At 41.0% G+C, this 25,851-nt stretch overlaps 1 protein-coding gene and 1 pseudogene across 1 annotated transcript in view; one reads left to right on the top strand and one right to left on the bottom strand.

Moving 5' to 3' along the window:
* The window catches only part of WWOX (WW domain containing oxidoreductase), a 908,680-nt gene that overhangs the window by 544,650 nt on the left and 338,179 nt on the right, over positions 1 to 25,851 (top strand). The gene's annotated exons all lie outside the window — the stretch shown is intronic.
* LOC112478194 lies at positions 14,861 to 14,979 on the bottom strand (annotated as a pseudogene).

Raw genomic sequence — 25,851 nt, 5'->3', positions numbered from 1 at the left:
CAGAGAAGGGAGGAAAAGGGCTTTCTTGGCGGAGGCATGGCATGAACCATCTCTGGGAACTTGAATACATGTGGCACATCCAAGGAACAGTATGTCATCCCTCATAGCTAATGTATCAGGCTCCTGCTGGGAGCGCAGCTCCAAGTGGGACTGGAAAGCTAGATAAGCCAGGCAGCCCCCACCTGAGACAGTGGGGAGCCATCTCCAGTTTCGGAGGAGCAGAGTGACATGATAGCCAACTCCCTCCATCAAACATGGTTATATTTTTGGAAGTGTCTGGTTCTTGAAATACCTCAATTCCTCTTGCCTCCCCGGCTCCTTTCCTCTCTCCTGCCTGTTCAGTGAACTGAAAGATATCAGAACTATGTTCAGCCCTCTCCAGTAATATCACGAAACAAAAATATCTCGTGGGTTTGCAGCTTATGAGTGTTTTGACTGCTCACAGCAAAGCCTTTGAGAGTAGCAGCGTGTGGTCCCCCACATGGAGTTCTTTGGCAACTTTTTGATGAGTAAACCTGGGCCTGACTTTTGCCCCAAGTGATGTTCTTTTGTGGCTTGTCTGCTCCAAGAACTGAAATACCCAGACTCATTCCTGAAGTCACTGCGGCACCCTCCAGGAGGGTCAAGGATGTACACGGGTGTTAGGACTGCCCCCACCTTCTATAACCTTGGAGTGCATGGCTTATAACCCCCTTTCCACCCTACCTAGCTCCAGTGAAGATGAGAGATTCTTCCTTCTGGATTTGCCATGAGTTTTAGCAATATGGTCCCATCGGTGCTTTTCTCAAGGAGTAGATGCCCATTGAATCGGGGTTATTATAATAATCATTAGCATCATTTCCTCATCAGTTTTATTTTTCCTTGTCTTTACATTTGTTTCCTTTAGCCAATGGAGCATTGGTATTTGGTCCAGTACTTCTTACTGAACCATGAGTTGATGTGCACCTCCCCTTTATCCTGGTCTTTTGGACATTGACCCTCTTCACGAGTTGAGTCCTTCTGAGTCAAGGGCACTGAGCAGCCATCACTACTGTTACCATTGAACTATGTGGTGACATTCATTAGTTTCCTCATTTACTTTTCTCCAGAGGACCCAGCTGTGCCCTACAGATGGTCTTGGACCTACAGGAACATATCTGGGGTGATTTCAGAAATTTTAATCGAACTTCCAATCTGACAAGACACTGGAAAGTCAAGGGGGGTGGGAGAATGCAGAACTTGGATTTATGACTTCAAAGAAATGATCCAGCACCCTCAGCACAATTCTCCCCGGCCTTTTCTAGAGCAACCTGCACGTGGGAGAATTGTGGATGAGCAACAGCAGCGCACACTGGGTGTGCTTGGCTCTCACTGGACGGTAAGCGTGGTGGTTGAGACTCTGGCATCCAGGCTCAGGCCTCCCTGGGTTGAACTCTGGCTCTGACATTTGCTCACTATGTGACCTATGGTAATTCAACTCTCCTGCTCCTCAGTTTTCTTATCTGTAAAATGGGGATTCCAATAGTTACTATGAGAATTAAATATGATAATATACACACAATGCCAGACAACTGGTACTTAGGAAATTTGATCGTATTACTCATTTAGAACCTGTAGTGCATGCCGTGCTAAGAATTGTAATCTTTGTAGATTGGATAGATTCAGAGTCAGTATGAGATGGTCATCTCACCAAGTCCTAGTTTGTGCTTTCCAATTTTATATGAAATTTTAAGGTAAATTTGAAGAAAATAAGGAAAATCGATAATGAAAAATAAGGCTAGGAAAGTCTCCGTGAGCATTTTGTAGGGATCGTTGTTTCTGGCTTTGAGCCCAGCACGGGGTCCACCATACCACAGCCCCTCCTCTCTTCCCTCTCTCCCTTCCTGCTTAGTAATCATTGATACCGACTCTGTGCCTCCCCTCATCAACACTGTCCAACAGGACTTGCTGCAGTAACAAAAATATTCTGTCTTTGCTGTTCAATGCAATAGCTACCTATAATTACTAAATGCTTGAAATGTAACTAGTGTGACTGAGGATCTGATTTTTTAAATTTAATTTAATTTGAATAATTTAAACAGCCACGTGTGGCTCGTGGCCATCATATTGGACTGCACAGTTGAGGCACTGGAAATATAGACATAAAATGATACTGTGTCTACCCATAAGGAGCTCTTGGTCGTACTAGGAGCCACCTCTTTACATGGGCACTCAGAGTTCCGTATGAGGAGCATCAACATGGAGACATGCATGAGGTGCTGAGAAAGCAGGACAAAGTAGTATTTGATTTTGCCAGAATAGTCGGGATGTCATTGAAGACTCTCTGGCACAGTGTTCTGGCCTCTCTCTAAGGACCTCTACTGGGGAGAGAATTCATCATCTCATAAGCACCTACTAAGTGCCAGATACTGGGCCAAACACTTTCCATAGATACTGTCACATTTGACCATCATTGCTATTGCCACCCGTTCCTCAGTCTGAGATGCAAATTGGTGACTATTCCTGCCAAGTCACACAGCTTAGGTTATAGTGAAATCAAGGTTTGCCTGACACCCAAGCTATACCAGACAGCCTATTTCTTGATTTATACTCAATATCCTCCATCTCCTTTGTTGGATTTCTTTAAATATTCTGGTGATTGGTAACCACTGATACACCCCCATCAATTCACACTTTGGATGAAGCTAGATTTCACGTAACTGGTTTATCACCTGGCAAAGAATGAGGTGACAGCAAGACCACAAACTAATAAATACGCCGGTATTTACATGTCGGACCTCAATATGATTGATGCGTATGTTTTTGATGAGGGCGTCACATGTTCACTCTCTGATCCTGGTCTCAGTATGACTGTGAGGATGGGGCCAAGTCATTTCACAATTTGGGTGAGTGTTCCAAGCTTCTCAGAAGACCAACGCAATAGAAATTCAAGGTATGAAATTCAAGGTGTGGTCTCAGAGTCATTTTATTTAACAACCTCTATGCTATGTTTTCTCAACATGTAAAATGAGAACATCACTCACCATCACTTCTCTCCCTTTCGAGTGTTAAGGAGGGTCTACAGGTTGGTTCGAAGGAATGCTTCTCTTGAAAAGCTGTATGATCGAGCACATTGCTTTTCCTAGCCCTGAGCCAGTTCTGTCCTGTCCATTGAAAGGGAATCATATCCACTGGCTTATAAACCTCTGGCATTTCTTCTTAGTTCCAGATTAGCTCTTCCAAGAAACACCCACATTTACCCAACAGTGTGCAATTCCCCACGAGGTGGCACTTGACAGGGATATGATGTCCTCTCTTGGCAGTCAACTTTTTGATTCATTCCAAATCCTACTTTAGATCTCTAGCTGTTTTGGAGGGTTGACAAGTTTGAATTAAACCAATGAGCTCAATCTGCTTGTGGGATATTATACCTGGAAGGGATTCATAGGTATCACAGTATCACCTAAAATTATCTCTTCTACATATCCCATCGTTGGGAAACACAAAGGTGGCCCCAACCCATCTCATTTTCTAAATAAGCTATGAAGGCCCAGGAAAGGGGGCTGCTCTGCTGCCGAGGATGGCTAACATCATTTGCTTGCTCTGTACCAGGTTCTGTGCTCAAAACTTTGCATAGATTATTTCATCTTTAGAAGTCTATGAATAGAGTGTTTTATTATCTCCATTTTAAGGATGAGGAAACCAAAGCTCAGAGACTTTTAGTAGCTAGCCCTCGTTTACACAGCTGGTACATGTTGGAACTGGGGATCACACACAGTCAGTCTGATTCAGAAGACTGTTCTAACCAGGATATGAGAGATATTCTTGTCCCATGCAGCAAATTGGTGACAGAGGCAGGGTCTAGACTGAGGCTCGCATTTTGTACTGTCTCCGGCCCCATGCAGCAAATTGGTGACAGAGGCAGGGTCTAGACTGAGGCTCGCATTTTGTACTCTCTCCGGCCCCATGCAAGGGGTGTGGGAAAGGAGAAGGGCCTTTGGAACTAGGCTGATATAAAAAATTATTTCTTTCAGCTCTACATTTCATGATAATGATTTAAAAAGAGGCTCTAGATTGCAGCCACAAAGCAAAAATGAGAAGCCATTCGATTAAGCCTTTTTAAGTCTAACTGCATATCCTTGGTGTCAGTATCACAGGTAGTGGCAGTACCCAGTGGAGGTCAATATGTGCTTTCTTTCAGTTGCTGAAATAAACTCATGATGTGGCCAGGGTTCCTGGTACTTTAAGTCCCTGTCAGGCTCCTGGGATCCTGGAGTCCTACAGCCTGTGACAATGCTCTTCTCACCTGAGTCTCCTCCTCACTAGCCTTTTTGGCTGGTGAGGTTCGTTGGGGCTCTCTTCCCCTTCCAAGACAGGATACTCACAACATTGTTCTCTTAGCATCTTTGGAGGCTGGGGGCCAGGGCTGAGGTAGAGTTCCAAAGAGGATTTGTCTTCCTCAGTTCAAGAGGTTTAAGGCCATATCCATTTTTTCATGAATTGATTGGTTCATATATTGATTGGTTGGTTGATTGATTGATTGCTTGATTAAGCTGTCATCCTTTGAACGTTATGCTGAGCTAAATGCTGGAATAAAATAGGAAACAAATAAAAAACAAAAAGGTCCTTAAAGAAACAAAAACAGAAACAAAGGTCCCTGATAATAACGGTGGGAGAAGACACTGAGCAAGGGAATAAGTAAATACGCAATACAAATAGAGACTGTGGTGAGTGCAATAAAGAAATTACACTGAGCCTATGGTGGCAAATGAAGGGGAGGAGGAAAGTCAGGGGCAACCTCTTTAAGGAGATGATATTTGAGCTGAAAGCCATGGAGTGAAAAAGAACTTGCAGCTGGAAGGGCTGAGTGAGTAGAAGTGTGCAAAGGTCCTGAGGCAGAAGGGAGCTTGGACTGTCTGGGCTGGAGCAGAAAAGGGGCCTGTGTGGCTGTAGTAGTGTGGGGTGAGGCAGAGTAGTGGATTCCACCTAGGGTTTTATTTTAAAGAAATAAAGCCCACCACTAAAGGGTTTTAAGTAGGGGAGTGACAGGATCTGAGGACATTTTTCAAAATATCTGTCTGGCTGCCTTAGGGAGCGTGGGTTCAGAGAGCAAGAAGAAGTGCACAGATGAATCAGAGCATCACCTCAGGAGCCAGGCTGGAGACTGGACAGGCAAAACGACGGCCCGTGCTCCTCAGCCATCCCCTCCCCTTCTGGAGGATTCTTTCGCAGCTGTAACCTTCTGAAAACAGAACGTCCTAAGTTACCAGGTAGCATTCTAGAGCCAAACAAATGCTATCATTTCTGAAAGGTAAATCAAGACAAGGAAACGATGACACATTCACCACAACTTAAGTGTTTGTCAGGCGCGTTGGGACCCTTGGCTTGTTCCAAAGCCTACATGTCTGGGACTTCTTTAGTCTTTGCTGGTAACTGGGCACTCGGCTATAAACAGAGCTATTTTGGAAATTCTTCATCTCGCTTTTAAAGAGTTGGAAGGGCAGGAAAAAGGAGCTGTATTTCAGATCTTAGAAATATGCACCTAATCATGCTATCTACCAGTGATATTTCTTCCCCCTCCCATGTCTGCCACGCCGTGGACGATCCTCACGGGGATCCATTTCAAGAGCTGCTTTCATTTCATGACCTGGTGTTAACCAGGTATAGATGACATAACCCTCTGAGGAGCAGTGAGTTAAAACTCGCGGCTTCTGTGTGTTTCCTACGTAAAACATATTTATCTTTTAAAAATTTAATCCAAAGGCCATTATTTGGTATTATCTAAATATTATCTTCTAAATAAAAATGATAATGACAATGATGATTATGCTGGTGGTGGTGATGGTGATGCTGATGATGGTGATGATGGTGATGATGGCGATGGTGGTGACGATGATGACGATGATGGTGATGGTGGTGATATCAATGGGCGATGTGTCGAACACTTGCTTTGCTTTATGAAATATTCACGGCTCTTTAGATGTAATGACTTCGAATTCTCACAACAACTCATAAAATGAGTATTATTACTCTCCTTATCGTATATATAAACTGAAGCAGTGGATTAGTGGTGAAGCACTGTTTCTAAATCATGTTCTCTTATCCACTACCAGACTTTGGTAAACTCTTTTCCTTTTTCTTCTGGGGAAAAAAAAAAAAAATGGATGGAGCTGGTGCATCTGGTAGTAGATGTACATGATCACCTTTATTCATTTTAATCTTCCTCTTCTGATTTTCTTGCCCTCGCCTTCACGCCTTCACTCTGTCCTTCCTCTTTATATCCTACACATGCCACCCTGAACCCTCCGGTTTTCTCCATTAGACTTGTCTGCTTCTTGCTTTCGTCTCTCTTCCAGTGACTGCTGCCTTTGCCTTCAAGGTACATGAGCTTTCTGATGAATTCTTCTTGTTCCTGCTCCATTTTCCTTCTTTGCTTGGAGCACCGCTTTTGCCGCAGATTCCAGCTGCCATTTTTAGGCTCACCCTTTTCTGTGGATTAGGAGATAGTTAGAGCTCACCTCTCTTATCCCGGGGCAATGCTCCCTACATTTGTATTCTGTAGCACTCCAGAGATTCGAAATACTCTCCTGGGTGGGAAAGAAAAGCCATTCATACTGCTTGGTAATTGATTTCAAGAGTGATGGACCCAAAATTATTAATGCATTTTCTTCTCTCTACTGGCTAAAGAGGATTCCATCTTTACTCTACCTCTCAAATACAAGCTCTGCTAACTTTTAGGTTTATTTCTTCCCAGTCTTTCTTTTCTATACCCTGTTGTGGTACATTTTCCAAGTTATGATTGTAATTGTACTGTATATGCAATTTTCAAGCATTTTTGACATTATTACAGCATTGCAAAAGCTTCAGATAATGTATTTTAAGAGTGTAAGATATAATCACTTATAAGATGTGCTGTTATTTTTATGTTCCACTCAGAAAAGGAAAACATTGTCAACTAAACAAAGATCCAAAGCTTTCTTCTCTCTCAGAACTTATTATTTCATATCTATTTTAAAAGGATCTTTTTTGAGTTATTTAAACAAATAATTTATCATATATCAGGTGGTCATTTCCATGCCTTTCTGCAAGCATAGTACATTCGAGTTACAGTCCTGAATCATTGCCTAATCTTTCTGAAGACATTTTAAATATCAGTTAAACTCAACACAGACAGCACCAGTAATGGACTTATTTCTATGGAAATGTGTACTATGTTAGCTATGACCAAGCTCGCAGGAAAAAACATGTCTCAAAATGGATGAACAATGGTTTATCACTTATAATGTCTGCATGATAGTGGCAGAGGTATGTGTCAGGCTCTTTTTTTTTTTTTTTTAACTGCTGTTTAGATTGCAACAGGCTTCTCCTGATCTGTTCTTACTGTACACTTTAGTGAACAATGTCATGGTGAGCGGGGACAGGTTTGGGCCGGTGGGGAGGGAGCCAGACCTTGAGGAAGGGGTGCATTCTTGCATGCCACAGCAAAGAGAGAGAGGGGAGGAAGGATTTTTGTACCCACCACCAAGCTGTGTTTTGTGTGAGCTAATTCTGGGAAACAGATCACTCTTCAGCAAAGCAAGGGCCTCTGAATGAGAGCTGGGAGAAGATAGAATGGGTCTTCAAGAGGTTGGTTGGCATGACATTGAGAGCCCTGTGACCCAGGGAGGTAGCAGAGGGAGCAGATATTTATTGGCTGCCAATGATACGCCAGGCATATTATTGCCTTTTACAAAATCATAAATATTTTCGTCTGAATAAAAGTAATGATGATGATGATGATGATGGTGATGGTGGTGGGGGTGGTGATGATGATGATGATATCAGTGGGTAACATTTACTGAGCCCTTACTGTACACCATGCAATGTTCATGGCTATTGACATCTAATAACAGCCCAAATATTCACAACAACCCTATAAGGGCAATACCATTGCCATCCCTAGGTTACATGCAAATCATTAACCACATAATACTCACAATAGGAAGGTATTATTATCCCCCTTTTGTAGATGAGGAAAGTGAGGGTTAGAGAGGATAAGCTCAAGTCCACAGGCAGAAACCGGAGGTTGAGTGAAGCCCTAACTCCTTTTGTGGCTCAGATAAGACCACAGTTCTCCAGTCTCCTCATTGGAGATGAAAAGTGAAGAATGAGAAATCTGTGGCTTTTCCCCAACCAGGAGCCCTCAGGAAGCTGGTGAATGAAGTTCTTAGCCATTCGGAGACTGTATAAGGTAGTAGATGAGAGTACAGACACCGGAGCCAGACTGCCAGCCTTGTGAACTTGAGAAAATTATTTCATTTTTTTCGAGCCTCAATCTCCTCATCTCCAAAGTGGGAATAAATAATAGCAATTGCCTCAAAGAGTTGTTGTGAGGATTAAATGAGATAATACATGCATAGTGCTTAGAAGACAGCCATTTGGTAAGTTCTCAGCCAGTGCTTGCCATTGTTATTGTTTTAGCTGCTCCTTGCCAAAGGGTTTATGAGGCAGGGAGCTGATGAGCAGTTGGGAAGTGAACCACTCGAAATCTCCATCAGAGTCCATCAGAGTCCATCAGAATCCCCAAGATCAGCTTCTGACCTTGAGCATAATTACTGGTATCAGTCGGTCCCAAAGACCACCAAAGGATATCCATGGCCGAAGGTGCCTGTGTGCTCTCTTTAGTGTTCATCCAATGCCTCTTGACAAGCGTGAGAGCATACTCACAGCCCGTGACCGCACAGGTAAGCCACATCCCCCTTCTGCAGCAGGTCAGAGGGGCCCCTGGGTCAGTCTTAGCTGGAGCAGCTGGAGGAACATAAAACCAGCTCCCAGGAGGTACATGTGGCAGCAGTGATTATAGCCATGGAGAAGCTAAATTCTAGAGGCTTGCACTGTCTCTGGGGAATACATTAATTGAGAAATAACATCCATAAAAAATAATTCAATACTAGTATGTATAACTAAAAACAATAACCAAGTGTGACTGGCTGTCTAGAATTAAGCAAAATAAGATGAAGTATCTTTTGCAAGCAGGCGTTCTTAGCAAAGGAAAGTAATTCTTGTTTTCCTCACCTTCGAGGGGCAGGTACCACCTTTGGCTGCAGGAATTCTCACCTCTCAGCAGCAGCTTTCAGCACCTTGCTCTCAATATTTCTTTGGGCACGAGCTGCTAAGAAAGAGACTCAGTTAACAGTTTTTAGGGGCATAAGGAGGACTCGCTCAGGAGCATACAGCCCTGTAGCCAGTGGTGTGCTGGTAAATGTTTAACAAGTGGCTCTCTGGGAAAAAAAAAAAAAAGTATGCATATACATGCACACACACTAAGTCATTATAAATTAATCATGGGTGTGTAGCACATAATTTACAAATAATAACATGCACAATATTCTTTCTTTTAAACAACCACCATTATCTAATTCCAGAACATTTTTATTTTCTCCAAAAGAAACCACATACCCATTAAGCAGTCATTCTCCATCTCCCCTCTTCCAGCTCCTGGTCACCACTAAACTACTTCCTCTCTCTATGGATTTGACTATTTTGAATAGAATATTCAGTATAATGAGACCATACAATATGTGGCATTTTATGTCTCGTTTATTTGACTGCATAATGTTTTTAAGGTCCATTCATGTTGTAGCATTGGTCAGTACTTTTTCTTTTATTCATTGTATGGATATGTCACATTTTGTTTATCCATTCACCCGTTGATAGACATTGAGTTGTTTCTACTTTTTGGCCATTAAGAATTATGCTGCTATAATCATCCCCGTGCATGTTTTTTGTTCGAACACTTATTTTTTATTCTCTTGTGTATAGACTTAGAAGTGGAATTTCTGCATCATTTGGTAATTCTATATTTAACTTTTTGAGAAGCCACCAAATGATTTTCCACAGTGTCTGCATCATTTTATATTCCCATTCACAATGTATAAGGGTTTCAATTTCTCTACATCCTTGCCAACACTTGTATTTTCTGTTTTTTGTTTCTGTGTTTGTTTTTATTATAGCCATCCTGGTAGGTGTGAAGTGATATCTCATTGTGGTTTTGATTAGCATTTCCGTAATGACTAATGATGTTGAGCATCTTCACATGCTTATTGGCCATTTGCATATCTCCTTTGGAGAAATGTCTGTTCAAGTCCTTTGTCCCTTTCTAAGTAGGATTATTTGCATTTTGTTGTTTGAATACTAGAATCTTATCAAATTTATAATTTGCAAACATTTCACCATTCTGTGGGTTATCTTTTCACTCTTTTGACTTATCCTTCAATGAACAAGTTTTAAATTTTGATGAAGTTCAGTTTATCTATTTTCTTATTTTGTTGCTTGTGCTTTTGGTGTCATATCAAAGAATCAAAGCAAATTATATGGTCCTATTCGGGGGTGGAGAATAGTGTCTCACCTATAGACTGAAGTGCTGAAAACTTCTATCACAGAGGGCATGAGTAAGGGAATAGTGAAAAAATAGGACCATTAACGCAATTTTATCACACTGATTAGATTGATTCTGATTCATTCCCCAAGGGAATGAATTACAGTTCTGTTATTAAGGAAGCAAGAAGGATAGCTTTTGGGTAGGCACCAGAGCTTACAACACAGGTCTGTTGGAGCACTTCACCTATCTAAGATCAAAGCTGGCCAAAGCACTATGGGATGACCAAGCGTGTGTTTGGTACCTCTTCCAGAGGAGCAGAGGAAGGTCAGGAAAGGAGAAGCGCAAGAAGGTCAAGTCACTCCCCAGGATCCATCCCGAATAGGAGCTGCGCCTGTCCACGGCTCTGCTCTTTGCTCATCGTGCACAGCGAGGTGTAGTAGTAACACGTCCCAACTTAGAAGAATGGACAGCTGTTCGGAAAAAGGAGGAAAGACACAGATCGAAACTTTATTTCGTTGGCTCTTAAGTGATTCCAATCAGACCTGTAAAAGGCAGCATTTCCTTCCTGCTTCTAGTTCAAATGCCTGATTCCTTTTACTGCTCAAAGTTGGCAGTGCTGCAACACAGACTGTTGAACTGCCCGCGACTCAGGAATACAGGTTGATCATTTTTTATCCAATTTTGCCTTCCAGAATGCCAGATATGACTTCATTTTTAAAATGAAATTTTGTAGGTCATTAGCCCATAATGATTAAATGATACTGGCTATTAGCATAAAACACAGCTGTAGTACATGAGAGGTAACCTTTATTGTTTAAATATTATGCAGTACGTTCACATAGCGCACAGCAAAATTGTATTTTTTCAGACTATTCAGCCATTATGGAAATGACTTAAGATTTCATTCAGAAATGTTCCAAATGCAGTTCATCATTTCAGTGAGGTAAACACTGCCCAGAATGCAGTCGTCACTCGGTATCCAGGGGGGATTGGTTCCAGGATGCCCCATGGATACCGAAATCTGCAGATGCTCAAGTCCCTTATATAAAATGGCATCGTATTTGTATATAACCTATATTTGCATATAGGCCACAGCAGCGTAGGCCTGCACATCATTTCATTCGCTTGGACTCAGTGTAATGCTCAGCATGCAACAAATTCAAGTGTTGCTTTTTGGGACTCTCTGGGATATTGTTTTCCAAATATTTTTGATCCATGGTTGGTTGAATTCATGGATGCGAAACCCGCAGATATGGAGGACTGACTGTAGTTCCTAAGAGGAATCCAGGTCAGGAGCTGTGAAATACGTGATGTGGAAGAGGGTCTACAACAGACAGGGCTCAGAAAGGCTCACGCCACATGGGTGAAGTCTTAATAACCCACTCTTCTGTGTTACAGCGACCTGGATTCAAATCCCCCATCGGTGTCCTCCGAAGCAAAATATTTAAACTTTCTGAAGATCAATTTCTCCATTTTAAAAAATGGGTAAATAATATCTACTTTTTAGAGTTGTCATGAAATTTAGAGAGGTAAGATATTCATGTCGTCAGCACAATGCCTGCCCCAAAGTGAGCCCACAGCAAATTGCATTTGCTGCCGTCGTCACTGCTGCTGTCGACATTGGCATTACTCTTACCGTTAGTATCAGCACCAGTATACTGAAGCTCTGGCTGGAGAAGATTGGACCCTTCTCTTCAGGCAGGGAGCCCAGGCAGGACCTGCATTGTAGAAGCTGCTGGAACAGGGCACAGAACTGTCAGCTGTGGCTGCAGGTACCCTTCTGACCTTGGCTGGGTTGGTGACAAAGAAATGACTTTCTTTTTGTATCTTAAGTCTATGTCTGGTATACTGTAGATATCTGTGGTTGATCAATTAATACCATCATCATCATCATATAACCATTTTGAGAGGTCTGTAACAATGAGAGTTGGAGTTTCAGGCTGATTTTTGAGCTGGCAGTTTCTCTAGTCAACCCATTTTGCACCTTGGTGGTTAAATGGATCCCGCTTTGATGGTTGGTGCTGTTGGTGGTGGAGGTGATGGAGATGATGTTGATAATGACAGCAATAATAGCCCGAATTACTAAATGCTAAAAAGGTGCCAGATATTATGCTAAGTGCTTTGCAGACACTTTGTCATTTGCACTTCACAGATATTCCCTTTATGTAAGGAAACTGAGGCACAAATACTTTAAATAACAATCCCGGGTAGAAGGCTGGAGCCCAGAAGCCTGACCCCCAAAAGCTGGCTCTTTACCACTGTGCCCTTTTGTCTGCCCAGCTGTCTTGTGACTGAGTAGGGTATAAAAGAAGCCCTTGAATTCTGAGGGCAGCCCACAAACTTCAGCAAGGTTTTCATCAAACTTGGTCTCAGTAGAATGAGTGCTTACAAGATCCTCTACTTAAAACCAGGGCTTTAGGCCACTGCCGAGTCTTTCTGATTCTAACGAAGAATTCAAAGTACATTTCTTCACATAGATTCCTAGGAAAAAGCTATCCAAGAGTGCCGGGTCTCACTACCAATTTAACATTGATTTCCAAAATCAGCTGTTCAATTTTCATTCTCTTATTCAACAAGTACATTGTACTAGGCTCTGGGGATCCAGTGTAGTGGGCAAATCCCTTTTGTTTCTAAACCTCCATTTTCTCATCTGTAACATGAGGACTATAATGACATCTACCTAATATATTTAAGGATGGAATGATACATTTTATATAAAGCATCTAGTAGAGTGGCTGGCTTATGATAAGTACCCAATAAATGCTGGCTGTCATTATCATCATCATCATCACCATCATCATTATTAAATCAAATGGATGCAAAATATAAGTTTTAAGTAAGTAAAAAAAAAAGGTAATCAATGAAAAAAATCAGATGACACGTGAGATAAGATAGAGAACCTGTTGTGAGTGTTTATACCTTATGGATGCAAAACCCACCAGGAAAGCTCCTATCAATGCTTGCTGAAGTAGGGTCTAGCAAATATTTTAGGTTGCTCATGAGAATAGCTCTGAAAGTCTATCTAGCCGTCACATTAAGAAATACCCCTCATCTTCCTTCCAAAAACGTCTTCCTTTAATCAGATTGTTTAACGGTTATAACAACACCTGGAACCAAAGTTGATTTCTTATTCAAGTAACAATTAATGCAGATGGCCTCCTGTGCTGTAATTTGGGAGCCCAGGCTTTGACATCTTGAGCTCGGCCATCTCCTCGAGCTTCTGAATCCTCTGCTGGATCCTCAAAGTCCAGACATTGGACAAAAGATGGAAAAGAACAAAGGTCCTGGGAGGGTTTTACAAGCCAAGCCTAGAAACAGTGAGATCACTTTCACCTACTCTGTTGGCCTGAACTCAGTCACATGGTCACACCCACTTTAGGAGAGTCTGGGAAATGTAGTTTAGTGATACCGTCAGAAGACAAGAGAAATGTTTTCAATGACACATCGCCCTCTCTTCCTTGCTCTCTAGTGTTGATTGCCTAGTATATTGCTTTTAAATGGCACTGTCCTGAATAAATGACACTAGCTTTATTTTGCCTTTTGGAAGAAATTAATTATTGTCCATATCCATTGCACATATATCTGTCTATTAGTATCATTAAAATGTATTAGAAAGAGCCCTGCCTAGACTAGGAGCCAGAACTGTGCTTCACTTCCCAGCTCAGTCATTCAGTCATTCATTACTGGGTGAGGTTGGGCTGCTCAGTAAATATCTTTGTCTTAACTTTCCTTATCAATAGAATTAGGAAAATTGTACCTGCCCTGCTACCACGTTGAGTGAGGATGTCATGACATAATCTATGAAAGTATCTTGTAATCAAGAGTACCTGCTAAAGGAAAGAGATTGTCTCAAGACAGCTGCCTCTTACTTGAATAAGAAGACAAAATCAAAAGAATGTATTGTATAAGCATGCAAAAATTTTTGTTTATTTAAGCGTCAAAGCAGTAAAAATAATGAAAATCAGATATAAAGAGGGAACCATGACAACCAAAAGCTTATATTCATTTCCCTAGACCCCTAAAGAGGATTCGTTCTCATAATGCCAAGTGTGAGGTCCAGGCAAGAGTGCCAAACAGGGAGACGGGGACCATTCTACTCACTTCTGCTGTTTTTCCAACCTGGAACCTTAGTCAAGTCAATATTCTTGAGTTTCTGTTTGCTCATCTGAAAAATGGGGAGATCTGTTTAGCTTCATGAGACTGTGATGAGCAACAAATAATATCACAGAAAAATTACCAGCCTCCCCCCCACCCAAAAAAAATCACTGAAACTTCGAGGGATCTTAATTTATCGAGTCCAAACTTTTCTCCTTTTGTTTCTGAGGAAAGAGAGTCTCAGAGAGATGGGCCCCTTGCTCATGTTCCATAAGGAGAGATGGATAGAGCAGGAACTGGAACCCAGACATCATGAGACCAAGGCTAGTATTCTTTTATTTTTTTTAATTTAATTTAATTTTTTTTTTTAGGCAAGGTAATCCTTGGTTGACCTCACAGATTGCAAAGATCTTGTCAGCTTACAATCCCTTATTTTTTAATTTTTTACTCCTACAGCACATAGTCTTCCTAGGTGGTCTCCCATCCAAGTACTAACCAGGCCTGACCTTGCTTAGCTTCCGAGATCAGACGGGATCGGGCTTGTTCAGGGTGGCATCGCTGTAGACAAGGCTGGGGTTCTTTTAAACCCATTGCATTATCACCATAATATCAGTAAAACCACTTGGCAGAAGTTAAGGCACTAAACGCAAGGACATCATTGCAGTTTTTAATCCAAACTGAAGTTCTGCTATGTACTTGTGGCATCTGGGTCAAGAAGAGTGAAAACCAGGTTCAGATTGACTGCGTTTCAAAGGAAAAAAGAAATCCTGTCTTTCCCTGGCTAGAGGTCAGATGTCAAAAAAAGCTAATAACAGAATGAGAGAGACCCAAGGATATATTTGACAAATGGAAAAAAAAAAAAAAAAACTGGTGAGATGTGGGAACAAAAGATATATTATTAATATGCCGCTTTTTGTTATGTACTCATGCTCCAGAAATTATTGTACAGCCCGTCCTTAGGCAGAAAGCACCTTATCATTCACAAGCTTAGCTATATATAATATATTTTTCCACCTAAGGGGTCTTTTTTTTTTTTTTTTTAAAGAGATTTAAAATGTTTTTCCCTATAGATTTTTCCTGATACATATATGTTTTTAATTTCTCACCGTCTCAGGGGTAAATAAATATATTAAAATAAGCTACGGGATGTATAGCAGAGTATAACAATGATAAATGATGTTGTGTGTAATTTTTCTACTATTAACATAAAGTAATATAAACTGAAGGACACGAGTCTATTGAGAGACTTAGAAGCTAATGTTCCATATCAGATGCGGCCAATGTCAGGACTGAATACAGATTAGGCAGTGTCCTTTTCTCCCCAGGGGAATTAAAGTTTGAGACACCACTAGCTGCCAGTGGTTTTATGGCATTTTGTTGGGGCCGGTGGTGCCTTTCTTGGTCTATTAATTCAGGAGCTGTAAATGACAATGTGAGCAAAATGCTTTTCCGGCGGGATGCATTTCATTTATGCGTGCTTGTGTCGCCCATACCTCGTCAATCCATTTTGTCATAATAAGTGTTTTTTAAATTGTGTAGATTACCTCCATTTCATTATGATTCCTAGCATTTGTGTCTTATTCAAGGCTATTATGGAAAGTTAGGAAATATTTAAAACTCTGTTTCTAAAGAAAAAGAGGCAATTCAGAAAAGTTCACCCAGAGTTTTAGCCTCCTCTCTCCCATTCAGCAGAGAGTTTGTGGCCAGGGTACACTCTACAAGGAGAAGCAGAACCCGCAGGGTAGATGTGTACAAAAATATATATATATTTTTTTTAAATTTCATGATGTCCATCTAGGTTTGTAAATACATTCAAAGAAATGTGATTGCTGAATTTTTAAGAACTCATAACATTTAAGGTTTTCTTTTAAAAGCGATTTTTCTAACCAGTGATATAGTCTGAAAGCTGGAGGTGTTTTGTTTTATTTTAAATAATCTCTTTGTAACATTTCATTTTAGAGCTCAGAAACCCACTTCAAATCCTTTTTTATATAGATGAAGAGAGCAAAGCCCAGAGAGGTGAAGGAATTCATTCAAGGTCACCCAGCTCCCTGGTGGCCCAACTGAACTCTGAACCCCGCTTTCTCTCGTACTTCTTAGCTGTCTTTTCTGCTACCCCATTCTGTTCCTTTTTTTTTTTTCTTAAATGTCCTCTAAAACATGCTCTTAAGGAAATTTGGAAAAAGATAAATGGGGAGGTGGGTGAGCCATGGAGAGAACAAATCTAATTAAATACCTTTGGTTATGTTGACAGAAACTGCCACAATTACAACTGATATAAAAATTGAAAATACACATTAGTCACAGTGTCAATTATGTATGTAACTTTAGAAAATGTTCTGTGTGAATGAATCCTTTTCCTTGAAGTGCATTCTGGCTCTCAGGCACAAATAGGGAATATCCTTCTTGACTGGAACTTGAGGACTGGGGTTCAAATTAACTCTTTTCCTCTCCTGCCCTATTAAAATGGGCAGAAGGGAGCTAAGACTTGGGTTTTGCTATGCATATTGTTATCCTTTGGGTTGGCTCTAAGATGATACGTTTGTCACGGTTCATAAATTTTATCTTTGCACTAAAAACAGGGTTAGAATATCTTCAATGCAATTATAAAAATGTATTAAAACTGAGGAGAGAAAATATGGTGGTAGATACGATTTTAATGATTGTATAAATGTTCACTGTTCCGTGGTTTAAAAAAAAAAAAGAAAAAATGTCGGGCTTTTCAGGCATGGTATTTCAGAGGAATGCCAGGAAAGGGCTGGGTTTTCCTTAAATGCACGCCATGTGCTTTCAGCACAAAGACAAATATGTTGCTATGAGATTTTGCTTGGAAAAGGGTGACCAGATGGAGTGATGTGATGTCTGCAGGAACCTCTAGATACTGGGTGTGAAAATCAGCCCACGAGGGAGTTCCTCTCAGCTCTTTCATTCTTCTAAGACTTTGGAGGGCCGGGCAAGGGGGGGAAGCGTATGCTATCAGAATCAGCCTGTGACGTGCATTACCTCACAGCGACTGTCCTCACTGATAGCATTTTTCGTCCCCTTCTTTCGCTAACTGGTTTGCAACTTCGGCTGACAACGAATGGGGAAGCTGGCCACATCAGAGATTCAGCTGTAGACATTTGAGGGGTTCACGTGGGAGCTCTCTTAATTTCAGGTCACTTTTCAGAATGAGAGAATTGTTCAAAAACCCTAACGCTTGGTTCGCTCGGGCCGGTATGTCTAGTCTATGTCAGGCTTGTTACAACCATGACAAACTTCTATAGCGATAACATTTTCCTCCTTGCACTCACATGGCTGATTTTCTTAGCCAACGAATCGTCTGATAGTTTATAACTTTGTAGTGAGGTGCTCCACAGTATAAGGCATTAAACACCAAGCTCTCTTAGGGAAGTTTTGTAAAATACAAAAACCATTAAGCATGTATATAGCCCCATGTAATAGTTTATTTCTTCCATGCTACAATTTTCTGGGCAGTTGTTTATGAAATTCTCTTTCTTATTTTTTAAAAACACTTGGCATTTTAACTTCCTGTGAGGATATTTATGCCCCTAGCATTTGAACGCAGTTGGTAAATTGATAAGGAATCTGGTCCTTATCAGGGGACCCCTTGCTCCACACTAATAGTGTCACCCCTTTAATTTGTTTCTGAACGAAGTTACACGTGGAGTTTGAAAGTTGGCGGCAAGTTTTAGAGACAGACCTCTTTCCAGCACATGTACATACCATTAGTCCCTCTCCTAAGTGTATGTGGATCAATTACATTTCACTTTTGGACAAAGGGACATTTCAGTTTTAGCATAAAAGGTTAAAGCTGGGTAGAATTTACAATCTTAAACAGGGTTTTGCTGTTTTATAGGTTTTTGAAGTCAGATTTCCCTGATCTGAAATGCACTAGTTTTGTGATATGGAGTAAATCACTTAACCTCTGTCCACCTTTTATCAGCAAAATGGGATAAAAATAGTACCTGACTCACAGGTTAAATGAGAATTTAATGAGATAATGCATGTAGATGGCCTATCACAGAATTTGGCACCGAGTAATTGCTGCTGCCACCAGGACCGTTTCTTATTGTTATTGTTATTAGCATTATTGTCATTGTGAAAATGACTAAGAATGTGTGCGTGAGTAATTCTCACTGTTAGATCAGACATGCTTTTTAAATATACAGCTATATTAAACACAAAGAGTGACATTTTGGGGGTTTGGGGGGGGGTGTTGCTATTTATTGAATGCATACAACACATTCCTATACAGACTCTGTGTAAGACATTCAATGTATGTTTAATTTTCCCAGTAACCCTGTGAGACATGAAAAGGGACATGACTATGAGCAGAAGTGAATAAGTAAGTTGAATAAGGTGAATGCTGGGAAAATAGGTCTACTTAAACAAACAAGAAGTTAGTGGTTTGTGGAAAGCTTTGGAAATCTACTATATTAATCTGGAATTTTTCTATGCCACTAGAGTCTGAATTAGTTGAGGGTGGAGACCAGACATTTTACCCTAAACCTAGTCTATACCTTTGTTCTTAGCATGTACTTGATAAATTTTTGTGATGAATGAATGAATGATTGAAGAAATGAATGAATGGTGGAAAAGATCAGATGAATTTGATCGCCAGGCCTGCCATGGAATTCCTGGTGCTTGGCACCATGGCTGGAAGTTAGTATGTACTTCGTAAAAAATATATTGGAATCAATCATAATTTGATATCAATTACATACAAATTTATCTTAGAGAATCCAACAGTCCTAATTTATTCCATTCACAGGAATGTCAACCCTTAGCACAAACACCACAGGTTCCTCCAAAAATAAAAACATGTGGCTATGCAGAAGTAAGTTTTGTCCCTCCCAAACCGCTACCTTGCTCAAGTGTGTTATTTTAGTGGCTTTCAGTGCATTTCTTTTGGCCAAAGAATATATTGTTAAATTGATCTGCACTCTCAAATGTAGAATTTGTTCGCCTCATGCAGAATTCTGTTTTCTAGGGAGAATTCGCATCTGTGCAATAAAGTATTGTGTGGTTCTAAAGGGTTTTCTTGGAAGTAAAATCATAAGGGATCCGTAGGAAATGGGTGCAACAGAGAAATTTAAACAGAATTGAATGAATAACAGTCACAACTCAAAAACTGAATATTGCTCCATTTTGCCTAAATCATCATAGCAGGTTAAGACAGGTGTGTGTGTTGCGGGGAGGGGTATTTGGAGCATCTTGAGGAATAAAAGAGCACTTCCTTCTTTGTGAATCCATAGAGAGGGCAGAGATTGGAGTAACAGCATCACCATGAGATGGAAACTGTTCTTTCTTACAGGAAACTTTTCTCCCCTTCACTCCCCAATTAGGTATAACCCTGCAGCAGTGGAGGCTGGTGGCAGATAGGTCTGATGGTGTGTGCCCTGCCGTCACCACTTTTTAATAAAGGCTGGGGGTCCTCTTGAAGAGCCTAGGAACCTCAGCTCCTCCTCTGCGCCTTCCCCCCAACACAACTCACCCTCGCTAATAAATTCCGAGGGCTGACATTGCCTGAGCCGGCTGGTCTTTGCCCTCAATTTCATTGAGATGGGCCATTGAAAACTCATTACAAGCTGTTTAGACTCTGACTTTGACTTTTGCTCGGCAGTGAGCAAAATTAACAGCTCTTGGAGGTAGCAAAAAAGGCATTCAGCCAAATAAAAAAAAAAAAAAAAAGAAAGAATTGAAATGATGAGAAAAGACTTTTAATATTATCACCATTAGTCATGCAAACAAGCGCACATCCGAAGCACATATGTTCTGCATGTGGCTCTCATTTGGAGTCTGGTGTGGATTGTGGTTCCCCCACTGGAGAGAAATTCATACCCAGGCCTTACACACAGCTCAAAATTTTTTACATGTCAAGCAATGAGCCTTTGAGTGTAGCAGAATTGCTTCATAAATTTAACTATCACTTTTGAATTTCTGTTTTTTTCTAATTTAGTGCTTGATAGTTTTTTTATGTGATAATTTTAAAATGCTGTTTATAGCAAAAGTTACCTTGATAGTACAGGTGTGCACAGAAAATTCACAGCCATAAATAAAAAGAAAAAAAATTGTTTATACCTTAGGCATTTTGTGATTCTCAGGATGTATCTGTGGCTGTATTACAGATTTTAAAAGCAACCCAGTTAATCTAAATTTCTTGCAAAGTAACAGCTACCGAAAGATTTAAATATCGCTCTCAATGCTTTTGGATGGTTTCCGTCTATATTTGGGAAGCCCGGGCAAATGTCTCTTTCTTCTGATACTTGCAACATACGTTAAAAATAAAAATATGTGTGTTTATAGTCTTATAAATGAAGTTAAGAGTATTACTATCAAAATTTCAGAAATAGACCATACAATTTTTAAGATAATCAAAGAAATCTTAACCAAGAAAGGAAAAATGTGTTTGAGAGGAATCTAATTAGTTTGCCAGCACTTCCGGGCTGTCAAACACAGATAGGAACCACCTTGAGGATGTATAGAAAATGACGAGTTCCACTTTGGATTCTAGGTTATTCATTGTTAAAAGAGAACCTCTTATTTTTTGTGAAATGTGCGAGTGTCAAATAGAAGTCGCTGTCACATTTTGCCAACCTTCTTTAACCATTTGTATGGCTGTATCTCCATGAGTTTTTCCAGTTTTTCTTTCAGTTCCTCTAAAAACTGCCAGGGACAGTGCCAGGACTTGTGAATTCAGAACTGAGTAAAATCTTCCTTCTTCTCATTGGGTTCCCTGGCTAGCATTCCAACAACATTTTTCTCATCTCCCAAAAATTGTGAAAGAAACCTATTGCCACTTCATAGCCCCAAGATATAGAAGTGGAAGATCCATTTAAGCTGTGAAGTCTTTCAGAGCCAAACTAGTAAATTACTCCAAAGCTGTAGATAAATCTTAGTAGTCAAAGCAGTACACATATAGTCCTATAAGTCTTCATGGTATATTCATTAGGCATTCTGTTATTTCCATCGAGTGTCCCATTTAATTCCCTGGTATAACAAACCTTCCAAATTCTCAGTGTTTCTCCAAAGCCAAGGCCTTTATCATTTTGCTGTCGGGATTTCTTTCCTGGGAACCCATCATCTAGCCATTGAATGTCTTTGATAAGGGAATTAAAGCATTTGCCTGTTCTTCGGTGTTTCATTAAAGTTTGATCATGTTCCAATGACTATCGTTATAACAAACCACCCCAAAATTTAGTAGTTTGAAATGACAACATTTATGTTGTTCATGAATCCGTGATTTCAGTGGGGTTTACCAGGAACAGCTTGTCTCTGCTCCAGTCAGTGTCAGCCGAGGACTGGCGTCATCTGAATGTTGTCCACGCGTGAGTCTGGGGGTTGATCTTGACTGTGGACTGGAATGCCCACATGTTGTTTCCATTCGTCCTGGTCTTCCTCACAATATGGCAGACTGAGTGTCCTGAGAGAGAGAGCCAAGCAAACTCTCTATTGCCTTTTATGACCTAACCACAGAAGTCATGTAGCATTGGTTTTCCTGCCTTCTGTTTGTCCAGGCAGTCACAAAGGCCTGCCCAGGTTTATGGGGAGAGGAAACAGACTCTGCCTCTTGATGGGACAATCGGAGGGTTCTGGAAGGTAATGTGAGACTAGAAATATTGTCATGGCCTTCGAAAAATATAGTCTGCCACAGATCATAAGCGAAAAGTTAATATCCTCCAGTGGTATCCTGGGAAAAGAAGTGTTGTTTGGGAGTCAGAAAACTTGGGTTTGAATCCCATCTCCGCCCACTGCTTGCTGCTTGAATGGTCCTCAGTGTGCTTATCTATAAAATAGGGGACATAAATGCTGACCCCGTGTGTCTGTGCTGAGGATTATGCACATGAAATATGTTACATGTGCAAAGTGTCCACCACATGCCTGGTGCAGACAGGACGCTCGATAAATCTTTGCTGAGTTCGTTTATTGAATTGGGATCTGCACATTATTGCTATTATTTAGGTTTATTGTGTCCCAACGTATGTCACTGAGTACATCCTTGCTGTTTTTCATGAATTTTGCACCAAGTCGCAACATGCTGCTGGCCAATGAAGGTCAGGGAGGAAACAGATTAACAACATCTCATACCACAATGTCAAAATACTTAAAAGTGTTTACAGAGCTCGGTGACACCCAATGAATTTAAAACGAGAAGACTGGAACAGAAGTAAAACTATTCTTGTTCTTCTAAGCTTGAGCAAGGGCCTTGATGTTTTATGATTGTTTTAAGGTCCATTAATCGTTGAATCATGAGGCCATGTAAAAAAATGACAGTTTTAGTATCCAAGACTCAGGTTTATTTTACATGTTTTTGCTTATGTACTGTTTCTAATTAATAACAGTGGCTAAAACCTGATTCAAATGTGGCAAAGGCAGGGTGCTGTGGGATAAAGCAACTCAATTTCACCGAGGAGTGTTTTATGCTTTCTAGAAAGAAATCCCTTCTTCGATTGAGGGATGCCAGCCTTTAACCACCATCAGCTGATTCTCAGAAAGAGAAGAAACTGCTTACTATTGTATCGTCAGGGTCTCTCCAAACAAGCCCAAGCAGACTTTAGAGCTGTGTTGTCTAACATGGTAGCCACTAGATACATGTAGTTATTTAAATTTAAATGAATTAAAATTATATAAGGATTTTTAAAAGTCACTTCTTCAGTTGCACTAGCCACATTTCAAGTACTGAATGGCTGCGTGTGGCTACCAGATCGGGCAGCACAGATACAGAACATATTCCTCGTCACAAAAAGTTTAACTGGAAAGCGCTGCTTTAGAGGTTGGTTCTCCTTTTTTTTTTTTTCTTTCCTTGTTCACTCCAGAATTAAAGTCAACCAACTCAAATTTCTCATTTTATTTCGGAGTCATGTGTGCCTAAGCCACTTCCCCCATTTGCAGAACCTTCTAGGGCCTGGGCTCAACTGATTGGAATTCCCTACAGCAAACACTCCTCACCCCCTTTTTTTTACGCACCCATGGAATTCAGCCTCGGGATCATGTCCTCTGCCAACCCCTTTAATCTCTTCCTTCTCTGACACCCCCAACGGCTCCAGACCTCCATTATATCTTAAGAGTACGATTCATTCCTGTGGTGTATAGGTTCCTGGGACCCAGGAGTTATTGTAAGATTTCTTCAAATTCATATATGCTACAAGTGTGAAAGCATAGATAGAAGAAATAATAGGTCTTGCATGTAGATACAAATAGTTTTCAAATGTGGAAAAATGCTATCGTGATATATAAAATAGGAATTCATTTTAAAGTATTACTGAATTCATAGTAGCACTTGATCATTATGTATGTACTCAATGGCTGGTTACTAAAGGTGTGGGTGTCTATGAATTTCTGATGTCATGAAAGGGGTTCTCATGCTAGAAATGTGTGCAGCCACCAGGGGAAGGAGACTGAAGTCCATTCATGGAGGAGGGAAGTGGAGATTTCTTCATCAACACCTCATTGATTTAAACGTAAGCGCCAACAGAAAATTAAGCCATTGCCTCTGATTTCCTTCACAGAGCCAGACATTTATCCCACATAATCCTCATACCAGATCTAAGTGGTCAATATTAATATCCCTACTTCAAAAATGAGTAAACTGAGGCTCAAAGTGTCACATTTTCCCAGTGCCCCGGTGTGTGGTCTTGACTACCAGCCTAAACTGCTGCTAGTCCATCTCCACCCATCAACCTCAATGATAGCCACTCATTTGAACATATGTAATACAATTGTGTGACTTGGTGGAGCCATCTAAATCTGTCAGGCCATTAGCCAATGCCACCATCAGGGGGAAATGTCATGCACTTGATCTAAATGTACTTAGGAGAACTCTCAGGACCTGATGAATTATTATGGGGAGTTTTATGGCCCTAGAGGTCATAGGCTTCATCCTAACTATAGCTAATGAGCTATGGATGCCACAAAGCACTGAGGAGACATGGTGTTCCGTTCATGGAGGGAGCATTTCTTTCTCTTTATCCCCTGTTCCCTCTCAGAGGCAACCTCAAGTCAGATGAGAAAATGTACAGATGCTTCTCCTGCTTGGTTTGCTTTAGACTATGTGTCCTGTTACTTAAATTTCTAAGCAGAATGTTTTAATAGTTTGGGGGGGAATGGGGGGGGCAGTGGTTGGAAAGGACAGAGACCAAAGCAAAGCGACAAGGGAGATCTAAAAACAAATCCAACATGCCATTCTGGGAAGGAAAACTCATTTTTTGAATGAAAAAAATACTTTGTGTGTGTGTGTGTGTGTGTGTGCGCGCGCGTGCGCGTGTGTGTGTATTTGACATGATTTGCTTCCCCAGCAGGTACAAATGAGATAAAAATCTGTTATTAATTTTCAGGTTAATAGCCGAAGCCCATTCCTCCACCCCAGCTTCTCTGGTGTCAGCTGCTACTATCCCTTCCCACCTTCCACTTGCCCCAGATAGGCAGACGTCCAGCTTTTCTTTTTGGTGCCTCTTTTTCTTTCTCTCCTCTCTTCAGTTTTTCAATAATCCCAGAGATTTCATCCAGTACAAAAGGGCTATTCCTACTAACAAATGTCTTCTAGAAAAAAGAATAAACAGGCCTGCTAGCAGGCTGCTGTGCCTTCATCTGCCCCGCAGGTGTGATGACAGTTTCTTAAAACCAAATTGGGAAAAAAAGAGGGATGGGGAGGATGGTGTGCTCTGTGCATCCACGTGCTCCTCGCAGGACCCTTGTAAGCTCTTCGGCTGCTGTTCCCAATGGGTGACACCACATGAGGCAGCTCAGTCGTGCATGCACTCAACCTTGCCCTCTTCTCCTGGGTCAGCAATTCACACTCACCCTCCCCACCCCACCCCCCACAAGCACATTCTCCCTTGGAGGCCCTTGGTATCCTCTTTATCTAGCAAGTCTCACAGCACAGCAGAAGCATCAACAACGTGGATCTTAACCAGTGAGTTAAGAGTAGTATGGGGAAGAAGAGCCCTGACAGTTTTATTAGAACTTTGACACCCCTTCAGAGCGATGGGTATCCACTGCCTGATGCTACAAAACTATGCTGAAATACTCAAGAAATTTCTACCAGAACATAGCTTTGTTCCCAGCTGATTTGCAGTTTCCACCTATAACTTTTAAATAGCGGCTAACCTAAATGTCAGGTTCTGCCCGATCACGTATCCTGCCACACGCGATAAGCTAATGTGTTTATGTGCACGTAATAGCCATAGTGGTTTTCCACATTTGGGAATGGCAACACACTGACAGTTCATGATGAGCCATCAAACATGACATGTCAGTATAGAAAACTTTCCTAGGAAGTATTATGGGACCCTCTGTGTCACTCGAGACTCTTAGAGGCATATTTATTGTCAAAAAGAATTAATAGTCAAAAACTGATTAAAGCATCATTCACTGCCACCATGATTGCCTTGGCAAAATCGGCAGCAGTAGAGAACATTACCTTCAGCTGATTCTTC

The sequence above is a fragment of the Pteropus alecto genome, unplaced genomic scaffold, assembly GCF_000325575.1.
Source record: "Pteropus alecto unplaced genomic scaffold, ASM32557v1 scaffold42, whole genome shotgun sequence".
NCBI lineage: Eukaryota > Metazoa > Chordata > Mammalia > Chiroptera > Pteropodidae > Pteropus > Pteropus alecto.
The sequence above is the reverse complement of the archived record's forward strand: the minus strand, read 5'-3'. Positions and strand labels throughout refer to the sequence as shown.